This window comes from Felis catus, chromosome B3 (genome assembly GCF_018350175.1).
Source record: "Felis catus isolate Fca126 chromosome B3, F.catus_Fca126_mat1.0, whole genome shotgun sequence".
NCBI lineage: Eukaryota > Metazoa > Chordata > Mammalia > Carnivora > Felidae > Felis > Felis catus.
In genome coordinates this window covers 140,403,941-140,409,691 of record NC_058373.1, presented here as the reverse complement: position 1 = coordinate 140,409,691, position 5,751 = coordinate 140,403,941, and the positions used below count along the sequence as shown (strand labels likewise).

Below are 5,751 nucleotides of genomic sequence, written 5' to 3'. Positions count from 1 at the left end.
AGAGAGAGGAGAGAGAGGGAGAGAGAGAGAAGCCGCGGAAAAAAAAAAAAAAGACATCTCGGCTTCATGAAACACAGCTGACAAGCTCGGCTAAATTACCCCCGGACCATTACAAAAATCACTTAATTGCCAAGCATTTTGTTAGGTCAATTGACTCTAATTGAAAAAATAACAAAAAGCTTATTATGCTGCAAATGTGGCCGTGGAAAATGAGTCTTCTGTTAGAAGGAAACAATAATTCTAAATTTCAGCTGCTGCTCACACTACAAAGTTCAGTGTTTCCTTCGGGTAGAATCCGCCTCGGAGGACAAAGTGAATACGCATCCATTGATTACTTTCCCTCTTAAGACCCCCCCCCCCCAAGCCTTGCTCTCCCTGCTGCCCCCCTGCCTCGCCCCCACAGGAGCGCCAGCGACCCCCACCCCTCCCAGCCGCGAACAGACACCCACTCCTGGCTCGCTGCTCACCCCCACGCGGGGAAGGGCCGGGGAGACAAAGAGGGGAGAGGGGCAGGGCGTGGGGGCCCGGCTCTCCCCCTGGTGGGACACTGCCCTTTGGCTAAAATGCCTTCCTGCCACCTTCTATCCCCAGCCCCTCTCCCCTTCTCCCCTCCCGGCTTCCTCTCCCCTCTCCCCCTTTTAAATACACATAACAGAATAAGGGGAACGGCTTATGTCCACGAAATTTCTGGAATGGCCCCTCACACGCACGCCCAGCCCTGGCCTTGATTGACATCAAGTGCCGTCATTAAAAACCCCGCCAGCTGAGGTAGGTGAAGGTTTATTTATAATTACACATTTTTAGGATGGTTTGTCCAGAGTTGGCGCGTTTAAACAGACAAATGGGCCGCAGCTCTAACCGCCCCAATTATAGATTTGGACGCGGGGGGTTTGTCACGGGGGTGAATCTGCTTTGCAAAAAGTAATTATTTGCCCGTAAAACCAGGAGGCCAGGGTAGAAAAGTCTGCGGGCAGAAGCTTTGTCTGGAAAGCCAGCGGGGAGAGGGTGGGTGTCTGTGCGTGTGTGTGTGTGTGTGTGTGTGTGTGCGTGTGTGTGTGTGTATGCAAGTGTTTGTGTCTGTGTGTGTGCACGTCCCTGTGCGTGTCTACATGCGTGTGCTCCCGTGTGCACATTATGCGTGCCCCTGCGTGTGCACAGGTGTGTTGAAGGGAGTCATAAGTTGCAGAAAAACCAACCTTCTCCGCAGCCCCCTCTCTAAACACAGGGCTGTAGAGCACACACCCCTTCCCTGCTTGCTTTATCGCGAAAATTTCAAATCCCTGACCATCTTCAAACCCAAGACAGTGAGATCCGCCAACCCCAGAGAGGACCAGTCCCTGGCTGGGGGAGCCCGGAGAGCCCGGACCGCGGCCTCGGGGAGCACGGAGCCTGAGAAGGGTGACCTGCAGAATGAGGGAAGGCTGTCCAGTCGCCCTGGGGCGGAGGCGCAGGGCTGCGGGGGGCGCTGGGCACAGGGGACCAGTGCCCTTGGAGCAGGGGGGAGGTGCTGGGCATGAGGGGAACAGGGCCCTCGGAGGCAGCCGGCACATCCTCTCCTCCACGTCCGCTCGTGTGGCTGCCTCTTCTAGGGCCTGGCGTCCCTCAGCCCCAGGGGCAGACCGGGTGGTGCCAGGAGGCTGTGTGCCTCTTCACCCTTGTGGTTTCTTGGGGGCCCCACAGCTGGGGACAATGGCAGGAGCGGCCTTGGAGAGCCCCGAGTGTCACCTGGCGTCTGGGCAGGCAGCAGAACCCGGGAGCCAAGCGAGGCCTCGGGGTGCTACAGGTGTTCAAGGCGCCCTGAGCGCGGCTTGAAAACTCGGATGGGAGAAGGGGGGGGGACCCGGAACTGAAGCTGAGGGGAGCTGCGCCGGGTCGGAGGAGCCTTGGCTGGGGCTGCAGGGCGCGGGGCTTCCACGGGGGGGCAGGCGAGGGGGGCGGGCGGGACGCAAAGGCCACGGCTGACCTGGGGGGGCAAAGAGCCGCAAGAGGTCAAGGCCAGGCCCCCAAGCGGCCCCACCACCCCGACGGCTGCACAGGGAGAGGCCTGACTGTCTGGAAGGAAGCTAGTCCTTCCGCAGAAGCGGGGGGAGCCCCACGGAGAGAAATAAAAGTGAGGGATGGTGAATTCGGTACCACTTGCCAGACCAATGAGCTTCATCAATTAATCACAGCCAAATAATCACCACCTACATTAAAGAATAATACATGAAAAGGACAGGGGCCTCGCTGTAACTTATTCAGAAAGGGCTGCCTCCCTAATCCCTCTGAGTCCTGACATGTTAACTGGGTAGCGACTAATTAGATGTCAAAAATTCATAAGCGCTCTTTAATATTGCATATATCTGCAGCCGCCGACATTTCAATATGAGAGGTGTATACACAGAAGTCACTATAGCATTAAAACACAGCGGGGTGGGAGGAATAAAAGGGAACCAATAAAAACAATGTCCCTCAAAAACCCCAGAGAGTGTGGGCTTTGGAAGTGTGTACTTTCTTATTCAGAAAAGGTATCACCTTAATAAGAATTATAGGCAAAGGGGTTTCGCTGCTCCGTGCTGCGTGGACAGAAAGAGGGAGAGGAGACGGGCTTATCAAAGGCACTGCCAGGTAAATAGTAATTTATTGTGCATGCACAATGAACATTACCCAGTGTTCTGACACTGGGTAATAAATGAAAGACATGTTATTGTGGCGTCCACAGAGGGAACTTCCACTCCCGCCTCCTCCCTGCTCCCTGTCTCTTCTTGAGCAAAGAAGCCGTGATGGGTCCTGGCAGCTTCTGCCTGTTTCAAGCCATTTCACATAATATAGGAAGCACCTGAAGTTTAGTGGATTAAGTAAGTGAGTTAGTTTGCCGGCTCGGTGATATATATGTTGCCTGCATGTGAACTTATATTTCAAATGCTGGGGACTATATTTTCATGAAACAAGCCTTTTCCTGTTGGAAGAATTATAGGAATGTGATATAATACAAGGCAGTGAGATTAAAAACAATGCATCATAGCAGGGAGAAAATGCACTGTTTTATGACTTGCATCCGTTAATTGAACCTCTCAGGAATAAAGAGAAGGGCTCTGCAGGAACCTGCTGGAAAATCATTCTCTTTTTTGACTTCCAGGGGGCGTTTTTTTGTGTTATTTTGTTTGTTATTTTGATTTGTTTAGCATGCATGCGCATACATAGATGTATCTGCACACACACACGCTCACGTGACATAATCACACAGACAATGCACACATGTGCGTATTTAAACACACATGCACACTCGTGTGCACACGCATACCATATATGCACGCCTGCACGCACACGCACGTACACACACAAGCGATACTCTGACTGACATGCTCGACGTTCTGTACCAAACCACTCTTTATCAAAAGTTACGATTCTTTCAATCCTGCTCACGTTTGACATAGGAGGAGAGTGAGTAATTGTATTGAGTGTATAAGAGAAGATGTGAGTTCAGGGGCGCCTGGCTGGCTCAGTCAGTTAAACGTCTGACTTCGGCTCAGGTCATGAGCTCACAGCTCGTGAGTTCGAGCCCCGCCTCAGGCTCCGCACTGTCGGGGCGGAGCCTGCTTGGGATTCTCTCTCTCTCTGCCCCTCCCCTACTTGTGCTCTCTCTAAATAAATAAATACATAAAAAACTTAAAAAGAAAATTAAAAAAAAAGAAACGATCTGAGCATCTGAATTCAAATCATTAGATGGGCAATTGTTAGCAGCTTTGCACCAGTCCTGTTGGTATTCTGAGGCTCGGTTTTGCCTTCCGTAAGATGGGAGAAGCAGTGTCTTCCTCCAATTTGGTCGAGCAGGGTATGGGATCACAAATGCCAAGTCGTCTGTGAGATGCCAAGAGCCGTATGAAGGCTACACGTCCTGATTACGTTCCACTGCCTGAGGGCAGCGACGTTCCTCCTCATGTATGTCGTGATGTTGATGCAGACTTTTTTTTTTAAATATCAGATGAAGTTTTATCTTTACCCGAACCCCTGGACGATTGCATTGATGTAAGCCCCACAGTAGATACTAATGATCAGTTTCCTGGGTAGGGGGAGATGCCTGCCAAAGACAGTCCTGAGCTCCGTTTCCGGTTAAGTCTATGCTGACTTACCTTTGAGCGTACCTCCAGATTCATGACTGTCTCTGGAACGTCAACTCGAAGGGAGGGACGGTCCGGAGAAGGTGGAGGAGACCCGATTTACTCATCTGGCACAGCACCGTGGCCAAGGGTCAATCTTTATCTGATGATACAGGGTCTCTGCTTTGGAACTCACTCTAGTAATTCAGGCTGAGACAGTCCTTTAATGACCGATATTTAAATCACAGTTAACTGCACCCATTTGCTATTTTTGTACTCCTGATTCTTTCTCACAGTGTGAAACTGGTTTCTTCCCCAGCCTCAGTGTTGTTTGTTTGTTCTCTCAAATCAGGAGCCTCTATCAATTCTGACTGGTAGCTAGGAAAACATGATCTCCCCTGGTTTGCCTGGACTGTAGGAAGTGAGACAGTTATTTCCTTAATGGGTTGAGATCAAAGCCCGGGTCATTTCACTCACTCACCGTACCACCCACTCACTCATTCTGCCACTCATTCACCCATTCCTGCATTCCCTTTTCAAATAATTTTTAGCACAATTACCACAGCCTGACTCAGTTTCCTGCTCCCCAAAACGTATATCCAATGGGCTGGTGACATGTAAACAGGTGACTCAGATGTAATGATATAAGTCCCGGGGGAGACGGGTGTTTTTAGAGCGGGGGGTGTTAGGGGCACCCACAGCAGGAGCACCCAAGGTAGTCCAGAAAGGAGAGGTCGGGAGAGGCACGAAACTGGGCACAGAAGAGCCAGAATGAGATGGGAAAATGAAGGTAGGAGAATTGCCTGAGGCACAGGGAACGGCACGTGACAGGTTAGTTCAGGGGACATTTGGGCACTTGTTCTCTTCCCTCCAGCCAACCACCACCTGGAAATAGCACTTGGCGTGTTTGGGGGGCACCCCCATTCTCAGTCATATGACGTCAGTGTGGTAGATCCCCTCCCCACTTTCAAGAACAGGCTCTCTCTAGTCTCACCCATTATGGTCCCGACTCCTCTTGTCGCTGTGACTGGTCCAGGAGTGAGTACACAATCTCCTCAAAGCCAGTGAAATGTGAGATGCTTGCTGGGGATTCTGGGTAAGAGATGCCTCCTCTCACTTCCATAGGATCCCTCGGAACTTTCTCTCCCTTTCTGGACGGTGCGGTGTGAGGTTTTGAGGTCTGTGACGGTTGGAAGGGACCAGAACTGCCAGGACTATTGCACCGCGTCAGAGGGTAACACTCACATTGGGAAAGGCAGCGCAGAGAGGCGGAGAGGAAACGGATCGAGCTGATATTGTCTGAGTTGTTGGATCAATCCTCACCTCAAGCTAGATGGCTGTGAATTTTACAATTTTACAAGCCAATAAATTCCTATTATTGTTTAAACCACTCCAGTGAGGGATTTCTTTTCTTTGAGGCATAAGGTATCTGGGATGAAGAAATCTGGGGCATCTTGTGATGAAAGGGAAGGGGAAGGAGGAGGGGGGAGGAGGAGCAGGAGGAGGAGAAGGAGGGGATATGGGGATGACGATGACGAAGGTGACGATGGAGTTGATGGTGACAATGGATAAAGCTGACGAACATGTACCACGTCCTGTCTCTAACATATCACGCATCGTACTCAGTGCCTTAAAATTACTGGCTGCTTGATCTTCGCCAAATCCCGTGAGA

At 51.1% G+C, this 5,751-nt stretch overlaps 1 long non-coding RNA gene across 1 annotated transcript; it reads left to right on the top strand.

Annotated features, from left to right (window-relative positions):
* The first annotated feature begins 4,767 nt into the window (after positions 1–4,767).
* LOC123386363 lies at positions 4,768–5,466 on the top strand. The gene is made up of 2 exons (XR_006600152.1): positions 4,768–4,869; positions 5,205–5,466. It is a non-coding gene; the product is annotated as an uncharacterized LOC123386363 (long non-coding RNA).
* The last annotated feature ends 285 nt before the right edge of the window (positions 5,467–5,751 follow it).